General features: G+C 40.1%; 1 long non-coding RNA gene across 2 annotated transcripts; it reads right to left on the bottom strand.

The window, feature by feature from the left end:
- Positions 1-512: 512 nt before the first annotated feature.
- On the bottom strand, positions 513-8,350 carry LOC146435854 (uncharacterized). Of its 2 annotated transcripts, none has more exons than XR_014852407.1 (3): positions 8,212-8,350; positions 7,209-7,351; positions 513-2,632 (listed from the first exon to the last, which is right to left on the bottom strand). It is a non-coding gene; the product is annotated as an uncharacterized LOC146435854 (long non-coding RNA). The 2 variants fall into 2 exon arrangements; XR_014852406.1 differs by lacking the exon at positions 8,212-8,350 and adding an exon at positions 7,816-7,874.
- Between the last annotated feature and the right edge of the window lie 4,654 nt (positions 8,351-13,004).

Genomic DNA, 13,004 nt, shown 5'->3' with positions numbered 1-13,004 from the left:
TACTGGAGGTGAAAGCTGTACTAATAAAGATGGGAGAACGTTTGCCTCACTTGCAGCCTGCAGACAGAGGAAGCTTCCAGTCAACTGTAGTTGTAATTCCAAGGAGCAAAGCAGGAAAAGCAATCTCTTGGTTGTCAGCTTGTTTCTTGGTGAAGCTTCAGAGCTGTGGTTTTGCAGACAGGATATAGGGCATAACTTTTACCCATTTTCAGCATTGTTGATGTTTTGTTCTCTCAACAGACACAGCTCTCTGTTGCTACTTCCAGAAGAACCCCATGATTATTTAAAATCTCTCTATGGCTGCAAAATTATTGCTCATTCCAGAGAAACCCCCACACAAATGAGGAACAGTCTGTGGCACACACAGTGACACAGCAAAACCCATTGAGGAGCAGCTGTTTACCAGCCTGCTGCCAAATCAAGGATGTGAGGGCAGCTGGGGGATGAGATCCTCACCCAGCTGAGTACATTGTGTGACCCTAACCAGCAGCTCAGACCCAATCCTTAAGGTCACTCAAACCTCAAAGCCACTACCTCATGCTGCTTGTGTGGTAGCACAGCTCTCACAGCCTCTCTCTTTTGTGGAAGAGGATGAGTTGGGAGCAGATGAAGTCATGTTTGCTAGGAAGGAGGCTCTCTCAAGAATCCTGGCTAATGACAAGCCCAGGAGCACAAACCCAGGTGCTCCAGCAGCTGTTTGGGAGCCTTTCTCATCAGGAGTCTGCTGATTCATAGAATTGGTGCAGAATGAGACAGGCAAGTCTCATTCTCATGTATAACCAGAAAAACCTCTTGCATACCCAGCTCCACATCAGTGAAACCTCAGGTTTTTTGCTCCTCACATCAATTCCAGGTCAATTAAACCCAGCTATGCAATAGTTGCTTTCAGATTTTCGTTAAGGTAGATTTTGTTCCTCAACATTACATTTAAGACACAAAATATGAAAGCTGAAAAATTACAAGAATTCCTCCAGCACTGGCCTCATTGAAAACAAGTGATGTGCTTAAGACACTATTGATTTAACCTCTAAAGGAGCCATACATCAAAGAGAGCTGACAGTCCCATGAACTGCCAAACTGAAATGAAACTCAGCAAGCCACATAATCATAGAAGGACAAGGGCAATAAACTCCAGAGAAGTTCCTTAGCTGCTAACAGAGTGAAAGTATCCATAAGACATGTCCCTGGAGGGAAAAAAAGAAGAAAACCCTGAAGAGTCCTCACTCATTAGAGCAACAGAAATACTTTAACCTGAAAACTTGTGGTTTTGGTGGTTTGATTTTTATAATTGCCCCAAAATAAAGCACATATCATGGAATGGTTTGGTTGGAAGGGACCATAAAGATCATCCCTGGTGCAGAGACACCTTCTACTAGACCAGGTTGCTCAGGACTCCATCCAGCTTGGCACTGAACACTTCCAGGGATGAGGTATCCACAATTCTGGATGTTGAGATCCCCCCAGGTGTGGGAGATCAGAAGTTTTGATGCTTCAGCAGTTACCTAAAACAGGTCAACATTTTAATCAACACAATTAATATTCATTAAAAATGTTGTTGATGTTCAGCAAAATAGATAAATAGAAGGTTTCTCACAAAATACAATTTTAAAAAATCAAGAGGGAGGCATTTACTGCCTGTGGTAATTTAAGCACTACAGAAAAGTGTATCCAGCTCTAAGGAACTTGGCTACCATATCCAGCAAGATACAGATGTACAGATTTCTCCAAAGCATTCACTTTTACACAAATGTTTTCCAAAAGAGATGATTAGAAGAAAAACCTCACTTTGAACTGCTATTTACTATACCCATTAAATAGGCACTGAGCAGATGGTAAGTATAGGACAACAGTAATAACATTACTAGCAGCAGAAACACAGAAGCAAATATCAGCAGCACTAATACTTCAAAGCCTTGTCCAGGAACATATATAGTCAATTTTTTAAATAATATATTAACCATACAGACTCACAAGTGTGCCCAACAATTTACGTGCTTCAATCCTTTGTCTGGATGATTTATTTATTTTTTTTAATCAAAGTTACTATTGGATCTTGGGATGTGCATTCTAATTGCTATAAATAAATCATGAATGATTGGCTCAATGTATTTTTCCATGGCAACTCCTGCGTCACACACAGCGTTACATTTTTGAAAGAGAGCTTTGCTCTTTGAGAGAGAGAGAGACAAAGATTCACACTTAGGATGGGACTCAGATCAATTTTACAGTTTCTTCTTCAGCAGAACACCTTCGAGCAATGAAACACAACAGTTTTCAACTGATTGTAAGTTACATAGGCATCATATAGTACCTTCCACCAGAGCAGAGAACTGCATGGCAACCAACCATACAAAATGCCAGCCTTCTTGGTTCTTCAGGCACAGATTATCTTTGACTTCCTCAAACACGAAGCATCCCACTCCATTTCCTGTTCCATTTCCAAAATCCTGTTCCATTTCTGTCTCACATCAGAGTCCTAAGGAACCTGCCTCCTGAAGATGCCAGCAATGATGGGGAAGAAATTGCTTTCCTGAGTTCCATGGTCTGGTCAAAAGCAGGAAGGTGACATCTGTGCATAGTAGGTTAGGCCAAGAAAAACCAGAAGGAGCTCTTTGCAGCACAGAATTTGGCCCTGGTAAAATAAAACATGAAAACCTTAGATACAAATATATTTCCTCTACCTCCAAAAAAAAAAAAAAAAGCACAGTTCTACATTACTTAAAGTCACTCATCTGCATTAGAGAGGAACATTCCCAAAGTGCAGAGTTCCATCTGTTTTCTGAAAGGACACATGAAATATTTAGGAATTTACAGAACTAAAATCAGTTTTCCATTTATAAGATTTTTACCGCAGTTAAGAAGCTTTGGTATCTAAAGCCAAGAAACCTTCTACTATTAACTAAGAGGAAGCAAGTTTAAAGACTCAGTTGTTAAAAACTTTCAAAAGCTTCCTAAAGTCTCATTTATCAAGCAAGTTCTGTAGCTCAGACAGCACAATTCAGATGCACCTTCTGAGAGAAAAATCAAATAGTTTTAACTTTAAAACTTAAAAAAATATTATTCCAGTTCCAGGACAGGAAGCCTTGGATGAAGCCTTCAAGAGGAACCATCCTCAGCAGACTGTATCTGACCAAGTGTTCATGAGCACACCTGGTTCTAGATATCCTTCCACTTGTTAAGCTGCACCAGAGCCTCCCAAGCACCTGAGATGTCATGCTGAATGAAAACCAAACCATGGCTTGGCCTTAGTTTCAAGTTATGCAGATTCAGATGCAGACACTTTGGAGCATCACTAGAAGCTTTCATTAAGCAGAATCCAGAAAAGCCTATTATGAAAATTAATTGGCAAGGCTCTCTCAGTTGAGAAGCTGAAGCTCTTCCTTTTTCATGGTTTTCACATCCTTTGCCTCTGAACAAAGGTTTTGGCATCAGTTATTTATTCTGCATTTTCTAAGAGGTGGATATATTTATAAGCACTGCGCATTTATGACATCCACTGCTCACATTACACCGTTTAATTCCCATTTAATCAGAGGAATTTGTGCTTATATTAAGTAACCTGCAGGAGATGACACACCTTTTGTTAAACAGTCATCTGTGGAGTAAAATTTACAATTATGTGCCAACAAGCTCACTTATTTCCAGTTCACGGTGAACATCAGGAGCACAGAGTGAATTATCCATGCTGGGAAAAAATCTCCCTTAACTTTCTCCTAGGAGGAAGCTGAATTTTTATGTATATCAGCATCTCTTCTTGACTGATTTCCAGAGAAAATGTTGACCTGGTTTTAAATATATTAGTCAAAACTTCAGTTTTAAATTTTTTCATTTGTTCAATGAAGAAATCTGCACTTTCCATGCACATCTGTTTCCAGAAAGAAAAAACTAAGGTAAATGTACACCTCCCAAAATCAGCACTGGACAGCATGTTCCTTGGTGTTATCACTGAAAAAAGGAAAGGATTTCATTTGACAGGAGAGATTTTTCATTATAACCAGCTACATGATTTCAAGTAGAACTGAAACGTTGCAATCTCTCAGCCATTCAGCCTAAAACAAGCCGAACTAACCACGAGGTTCCAGCGACAGGTAAACGTGAGCTTTTTGCATTAATTATGTAAAGCCTCTTGATAATTACAAATGATTGTTAACAGCAACAAAGCTATCTCAGTAATAACAATCTGGCTCGTGTTAATAATTACAGCTCTCCTGCTAAGGTACCTTCCTGTTTCAGAGCTTCTAGACATAAGGGCAAATGAGAATGGCTCATACTTCATCACGCCACTAAATCAAAATCACTTTAATTATTCTCCAGTGAAACTCCAAAGGCTTCAAGTCAGCATGGCACGAGCCATATGTTTCTTTCTGTTTGGGCAACGCTGCTAATTAGTGAAGTTGGGAAAATCTTATTTCAAAGTGATAAAGCACAAACCTCAGCATATGTTTGCTTGAGAAGAAGGAGATTTAATCGCAACGAGTGCATTTGCTGCTGTGTTAACAAGGAGGCTTTGAGGTGAGGCTTTGCAGGAACTTGGTTATATCCTCAGCTGGTGCAGGTCAGTGCTGCTTCCCAAAACAGCTCTGCTGGATGAGGCCACCCCAGCTGGTTGTGCTGCTCATCATTAGGTGCTTATGACCACGTGAAAACTCCCTGGTGTGGGACAGCAGGAAGAAAGGTTTTTGAAAGGAGCAGTGTCCCCTTTCAAGGCCTTAGGATGTCTGTGCTCTTAGATCTGGAGGTTCCCTTCCCCTGGAGGCAAACCAAAATGTTATACAAGCTGGAAGATTCCTGTCACAGGCACTGGCGAAGGGGTTATTCCCCACAGCAAACTTTAGGACAAAATTTGTTGTCAGCCAGGTGGTTGGGATTGGCTGCAAAAGGGCTAAAAAGCAAAGTGTTGACACCAAAGCTTCTAATTTTGTACTGATTCAAAAAGCACTGAACCCTCCTGGGTACCCTCATTTTGTGATTAGTACAGCTTTAAGCAACAAGGAGACAAATCTACTTGAAGTGGACTACGTTTGGACTTTTGAGCCAGTTGCAACCTGTCAAACAAACTCAAGAAATTCAGTTTCAAGATTGTACTTATAGAGCACTAAGAGAATAGCTGAACCTCACTGAAGTCTTGAAGCTGAACATGAGTACTGCAAACCAGAGTTCACAAAACAGCGTTTCCTTGTGCTGCTGTGCAAACCAAGGGGAAAGCAAGTAGGAAAACACACCAGCAGTGGAGAAACCTGACACTCCCTTGCCTGGTTTATTTCCTTAATCCCAACCTCATCCATCAATTACCACAAAAAAGTCTTTGAAATTCCATCTCATTTGCTCCTTTTTAAGAATAAAACCAGAATAGATTAAATAAATGACAGTGAAAACAAATAAATAAAAAAATCTTTGCTAATGGCACTGTTGCTTCAGCAACTTGAGAAAGCAGGGTACTGCTGATAGCTGTCATCAGGAACACAGAGTGATTGCCTTAATTTCTTATCTTTGCAGTCAATTCCACTGTGAATGCATCCAGATATACACAGTTTCCCACACAGATGCTATTTCCCTTCCTTAAGCTCTCTCCAACATCTCCTTGCATTTAATTGTTCACCTGAAATCTTTCTTGAGATTTTTCCAAATGCCTGTCTCATGTCCCATGTCTTCCCCAGAATTTGGCTGCAAATGCCACATTTTTATCCAGCTTCACTCATAAATAAGTAGAATGGAGAAAAATTGATTTTAGGGTAAGAAAAAAAAGAAAATCCTTCCGTTGTTTCAAGACACTAATTACAAGCTAGAATGCAATTTTAAGGAAAAAAACCCCCTGAATTTAGAGTTTAGCAGGTCTAAATTATGCAGTTATGAACATTATGTTAGACTAATTAATAACTTATTCTTAAAAGCACATGGAAATTATGTATCACCTTATAGTGGATATTGTACATAGACATCCTCTTACTCAAAAGGACTTTGATGGATTTAAAATTGAAATGCTTTAAATGTGGAAAATACTGGATTATTTGAAAAGCCTTAAAAGGACTTGAAAAAGAATAAAATCCCGATGTCTTGGCTGCCACCATTGGGGAAGTAAGAATGCATTTGAAAGGCCAGGTTTCCATACACATTGTATCCTTGCTTTGTTATCATGGAATAACATGGTTTCTATCAGCATTCAGAGGACATTTCTCTAACCTAAGTTCTTGAGGTGTAACACAACTTAACTGTGAAACCAAATATTGTGAAAGAGAAATAAACCAAGGAGAAGTTGTCACTTCCACGACTTCCTGGTCATGACCAGATTTCTAGGCATTTCCACACTTAAAATTGCAGGTGACCTCAGGGAGGATGCACGTTCCTCACTGTAAAAATGTTCAGAAACACAAACATCTTATGCAGTTCCTAGCAAGATTTACAGTCAGATATTTCTCGAAGGTGCATAGAGATAGGACAAGGAAAAAATTGACAATATGGTTAATTCCAGCTATAGATCCATGACCACCTCCTCAAAAAAAAAAGAAACAAAAAAGCCAACCAACCAACAAAAAAAGAAAAAACCAAACCAACAAAAATCCCCCCAAAAAACCCCCAAACAAACAAACCAAACAAAAAAATCCCCGAAAACCCAACAAACAAACAAAAAACCCCCACAAAAACAAACAAAAAACCAAACAAACATTAACAACAAAAAAAAACCCCAACATCTTTTCTCTGTGTTTAGTGCAACTCTACAATTAGCTGCCCAAGCTGGAGTCTCCCCACTTGGAGATGTTTGGAATGGGATTTGACAAGGCTCTGAGCAAACTGAAGTAACCTACCCTTAATTAGAGGAGGGAGCTGGATTTCCAGAGGGCATTTCAAAAATAAATCACCAATCACCTCGTGAAATATTTCATGAGGAATCTACAAGTTCCAGTGACCATTAAAATCTGGTCTAAGGTTCTTTTGAAACTCACCCCACACCCTCCAAATAAGGTTTGTACAGTGTACAGTAAAATAATGAAACACTACATTATTCATGGAGGACCCATTCTCCTTCCAGACACCTTTGGAGAAGACATTGTCACAAGCTTGTTGATCAAAACTAAAATGGAAGCACCTCTAATGAAATCACATTGTGGCAAACACCAAAATCAAAATAGGAAAACACAAGGAAAAAAATCACAAAGGAAAAGAGGGAAAGAGACAAGATGCTTCAGACAAACCCAAATTCTTAACTGTACCTTGTTAATGCTGAAGATTGTTGAAGATGTGGTGTAAAACCCTTGTAGTTTGGTGGCAAATCTCCAGCATCCTATAGAAGCATTTCCCATGTACTTAGATGATGGTGCAATGTGACTGTACATTTTCCCAGGGTCCTTGCAGTCTACTCCAAACAAGTGAGAGAAAAATCAAGAGTTCTGTCCCTTTGTTTCAAAGACTCCTTAGCAAATATGGTTGTAACAAACACATTTCAACCTGCATTTAAATACAGGCTGAAATGCAGCATAATATATATTGTATATAATTACAGGTTGAAATGCAGCATTGTATATAAATGCAGCATATCTACATACCACCCCTTCTCATCAGTCTTTCCAGAGTACAAAATTATGTTTTTAAGGGATTGTTTGGACTGTATGTAAAATTTACTCTTTCCCCCACTCCTTTAAGACACTTCTGTGTCTCTAACCAAGCTCCATGTAACTCTCCCAGTGTCTTTATAAGCCTTACTTGCTTTCATAGTTTGCATGCAAAATTTCTTTATTAGACAGAGTCGTTCCAGCCCCTCTAAATATTTATTTCCAGAAAGAACAGGTTCTGCTGAGCCATTAGCAGCTGCAGTCTTACCTTCATGCTGACCTCCCCGCCTCCACCATGACCCTACAGCACCATCAGCCAATTATATATGCCCACCAGTTCCCTCATTCTGGGGAAATTGGGTCTATTTAAATTCAGAAGCCAAGCTCTTGCCTTCACCTCCGCAGCTTAACGTACAAGGTCAAATCTAACAGTTATGTGATTTCTGTTCCCAAAAGTCTGTGGCTTTTGCTACTTCTTTTCCCCAGTACTTGCCATCTCCAGGATTGCCTCGTATCCACTTGTTTTTCTTGTTATTTCCATTCAGATTCTAGAATCCCCAGTTTACCAAAATCCTCCATTTTCTATCCAGTTATAACCTGATAAAGCAAAATACCGATTCTCTTCATTTATTCACTGCTTCAAGAAAAATATGTATTTAAATACCTTGCTCAAAGAGGGTGTATTTTAGGGAAAGTGAAATTCTCTCTTTGAAGCTGTGGTAATTCACTAATTAGTTGTACAGACTCGTTCAGGTCAAGAAAAAGAGCATAAAAAGTTGCTGCTCTTCCAAGTCTCCCTGCAGGTAAACAAGCTGCAGTGATAACCACAGGTGGAGCTTTTTGTTATTGTAGCTTAACTTCCCACACAAGCCTGAGCCAAGCAGGGAGGGATGAGTGCAGTGCTCTGCTGGCAGCTATTTTTGTGCCTTGACATATTTCCTGTGATACACAGAAAAATTGGTAAAGTGTTGTTCCAAATTTTCTCAAACAATATTTTCATGTATGTGCACAAAATGGTTTGCATGGAAAATAATCACCAGCTGGCAGCCAGAGAACTCTGCAGATAATGGGCTCTGAAGATGATGCCTTCAGACTGTGAACTGCCCCAGTCATTGCTGCAAGGTCAGCATTTAAACAGTTGAAACAATAGTAATTAAAACTGGGGTTTTTTTCACTTTGATAATAATTAACTAGCCTAACATTGTTGCTTAGCTGCCACCCTCAGAGACCACCTGATTTATTGCTTTGCCTGCAAAGTTTTGCTCTCAGCAGAGTGCTCTTCAGTTCTTTGGAAAGTCTCGGATTTATACATCACAAGAAGTCACACAGCCTGGCCTGGCATGGCAGGATGACTGTCTTCTGTTCCCAGCTCTCTTGATCTCCTCTGTGATTCCAGACAAGTTGCTTCACTCTGCACTGGTTCTGTCTGCTCTGTTTGTAATCAGGGCATAGACCATGTCCCTGGGAGGTGTTTGTGAGTGCCTACCACAAACAAGGCTGTAAGTCTTAGTATCCATAAAAGTAGGTGACAAAATGCTGTGACATCTCAAATGAAGTGTCATATACCACTGCTTTGTGGAGTATAAAAACTTCCACCACTTAGTGTAAGGGAAAATAATGACAATAAATTTATGTCTCACTGAAAAATAGGGTAAAGCTTTCTCCTGGAAAATTAGCACTAACATATTTTAAATGTGCAATAGATGTTACATTTAAAATACAAATTTTACAAATGTGTAGGAAATGCACCTATAAATCATATATGAACAAGATATGAGTCTGTATTTGTTTTCAGCAAGGAAGACTATTATTCCAGTTCTGGACAAACCACAACACATTTAGTGTGGGAATCAGACCCAAACTTAACAAAACAACATGTGTTGATTCTCAGTCTCCATAAACAAAACAACTAAATACCAACTTTAGCATTTCACAGCAAAGAAAAGGAGTAGATACATTTTTCTATAGAAACAGAAAATCTGAAGAGCTTTAACATTTTTGACAATTATATTCACTCTGCAATACATCTACATCAATCACCACCCCCGCATGCTTTGAAGACTGAAAGTAGATAGTAAGTCTAGCAGAACTTCATGGTGGGAGTTGTGAGGCTTTTTTTATCAAACCTTGAAAGTAGGCTTGTAAAAAGTAGCTTTAAAAACCTGGTTAAATCCCAAGGATATTAACATTTTGGATGGACTACTCATTTTCCAAGCTTTAAACCAGTGGATTCACCATTTTAGGTAATACTTAACTGAAGACAAAATTATTTGATTTTATTTTTTATAATTATGGTTTGCCTTAGTTCATGAAAATATTTTGTTGGGAAACATTATTGATTTTATTGAGGAGGAGGTCAGAATAGATGGACTGTAATTCTCCTCCTGGTCCTGCAGATTTACAAATCCACCACTGAGTCAAAGCAGGGAGACAGGAAGAAAAAAATTGGTCTCATTACAGCTTGGAGAGAGCCCCAGGCAAAGCAAAGTTTGGCCTTTCAGGCTGACCTAAACTTGTAACCCCATGGGTGATTCTTCATAGCATTTCACCCATATGATAACCACAGGGCTTCTAGCTGACCCAGCACACAGCTTCCAGAAAAATTTCCAATCCTGATGCTTCAGCTCCAAATGATAGAGAACTCAACATATGCAGTCATTGGTTCTGCTCATTTGCACCTGAATAGAAAGAAGTTATATGAGAAATTAATCCTCTGCATTCTTCCAATACAGCTAAGGAGAGAGAAAACAAAACAGCAGAATACTGCAAGGGCTTAATTTTTATTGATCTGAATTTTAAAGCAGGATGAGAATCTATTCTTTTTCTGTATGGGTCAGTGCACTAATGCCAGATGCAAAAGCTTATGTACCTAAAAAACTTTGCTCTAACTAAACTGTCCCCACACATTTACCCTTGGGACAGGCAAAAAGGCAAGGATCTTTATACCTGAGCACCCAAGCCTGTTAAACACATATTTTAGCAATCAACTCAATGACCACCTGCTCAATATTTTCATTTCTCTGTTACATATTTCCTTCTCAGAGCAGCACTGCCAGAAGCCTTTATTGTGGGCTCTGATTTTCACAGCTAAGGAAGACAGCAGGCTCTTTGTGCAGGAGTCCAAGACAGTAAATTCACCTATATTAGTGTAATCTGGTTCCAGGACTGCTACAGACCACAGCAAAAGCTCACAGCTGCTGGCTCCTTAGAGACCTCTTCTGCTTGGGGACACCTTTAGAGAAGATCCTCCCTGTTCTCAGTCAGTGGTTGGCCACTGCCAAAGAGCAAAGCACTCTAATCCCCAAAAATGATGGGTTGGGAAGTGTCCTAAGGTTACAACACAGATGTATTTAGTATTCTATTACCACCAGCTGTGGGGCATTAGCTGTTATCTCCTGCTGTGACTCACCCCTGATAACAGACAATGGGCCATCAAGAGCTCATGGAATTATCTCATCCTATTGTGAGATGCTCCACCCAGGAGGGAGGAGCCAAGCATTCCCACCTGGATATAACCTGGCCTTGGAACTGCCTGAGTTAGCCCTGTCTACTGAGTTCCCAGAGGGCAAGAGCTACCACTGGACCTTCCACAGGATCACTGCTTCAACTGAACTACTTCACTTGGACTGCTGCCACCACCCTAACTGGGTGTCAGGTTGTATCTGACTTTGTCAGTGTTTTTGGCTTGTATTACTTCACTTATTTTTAATTTTTTTATCTAATTTATAATCCTGACTTGTGGTCTCCTGCTGGTTTGTTTCCAAACTAACACAGGAGGCCGCAAATTGGGGCCTCTCCTCTATCTTGGAGTAGCTTAGCAACAACAATATGTCTCTGCAATCCCTCAGCCCTGAACTTGTGTCTGTCAGGACCACTGGGATGCTGCTCTGCAGAGTCACCAGGAGATGACTCTGATGTGGTCACTGCCAGTCTTCTCCCTAACTCACAGGCCCTAAAATTGACACAGAGGATTCAAGAGCAGCTCCTGTGCCTACAATACCCCAAGGATTACCAGCTTGAGTATGTGGTGGCACCGGAAAAATAAAAATTAATAAAAATTCTGCCTGTAGATGTGATTCAGAGGCCAGAAGCTTTTTTTTTTTTTTTTTTCCTAAGATGATCTGATGGAGTGGTTCTCAGTGGCAGCAAAGGGTTAAAACACACAGCTTGGTGCAATACCTGTGACCAGATGAAGGCTGAAGGAAAGAAAATCCTATGGAACATAAGTGTGGCCTTTCTGAGGTGCTCTGAATACCCTGAACTTCCCAGGGGAAGCACCTAGGAGGACATGCCAAAGGATTCATGGCAGAGACAACCCGAGATCATGGTTTTTAGGACACAGATGGGCCCTTTGACAGAACAGCATGAACACAACCAAGTGTACAGCACCTTGCTCGTGCTACACATTCCTGCTGCTTTCTCAGAGCTTTCAAAAGCACAGAGCTCCGTGAGAAGCATGTTGGAGCTATTCCTAGCAGTAACTCCTTCCCCTACATGAAGCAGGGGCAGATATTTGCTGGTCTCTTCCTCTCTCACATGTTCTTCCGCCCTACCCAGGTGGAGTAGCTGCTCCAAGGGACTTCACTGCCACACTGCCCTCCCAGCTGTGCTCCACTGGATCTCTTCCCACCACAGCCCAGCAGGGAATTTAGCCTAGGTTTAAAAAGTGCCTGGAGTTTTAGATTCTGTTTTTAGTTTTGGTTTTGTTGGTGTTTTCAATTCAAGGTGCATATATACATATACAAAGATACTGCCAGGGTATTGTCATAATAATCTTGAGGGAAATAATGCCTGAAGAGCTGGAAGGTATTCTTCCTACACTCCCACTTGCTCTGCTTTTAAAAGGCAAAGGAAGAAAGAAGCAAGAAAAATACAAGTCACATTCTCTAGATAATCTACTCCTAGATTTTCTAGGAGAAGTCACAGACTGCAGTGAATAAAATGCCTGGTTATAAACTCTTTTTTTTGAGAGAGAGAAATTTATCATATATCCCTTCCTATTGTTGAATTGACCCATGTTTTTGAACAAATTAAATTCATCCAAGGTGACAAGGTATTGCTTAGTTTTTACTTCTTTATGTCCCACAGAAAGTGTGAGAGTACATTCCTGCCTGCTGCAGGCTTTGCATAGCAGCATAATGTTGTTTTCCCTTTCTAATCTCCAATATATTTCTGTGAAACTGCAGATGCACTGAAGCATCAAGCTTTGTGTTTGTTTGCAGGGGATAACAAAAAAAATCCAAGCACCAATAACTTTTCAGTGCTTTCCTTGTATTTTCAGTGTTTCTGGATTATACAGGTTCAGTCTACCTCATTGATTTCAGATAGAATTAACAGGTAACATTGCTAGTCCTAAATTACTTATATATCCTAGGTGTGCAAGACTGTTAGAAGGAGGAGCAAGCAAGACAAACTGCTTCTCATCTGATATTGGAATGTGGAGGAATGACTCTGCTC

This window comes from Lichenostomus cassidix, chromosome 5, assembly GCF_008360975.1.
Source record: "Lichenostomus cassidix isolate B80296 chromosome 5, HeHo_3.0, whole genome shotgun sequence".
Taxonomy (NCBI): Eukaryota; Metazoa; Chordata; class Aves; order Passeriformes; family Meliphagidae; genus Lichenostomus; species Lichenostomus cassidix.
Note: the sequence above shows the minus strand (reverse complement) of the source record. Positions and strands in the feature narration are given on the sequence as shown.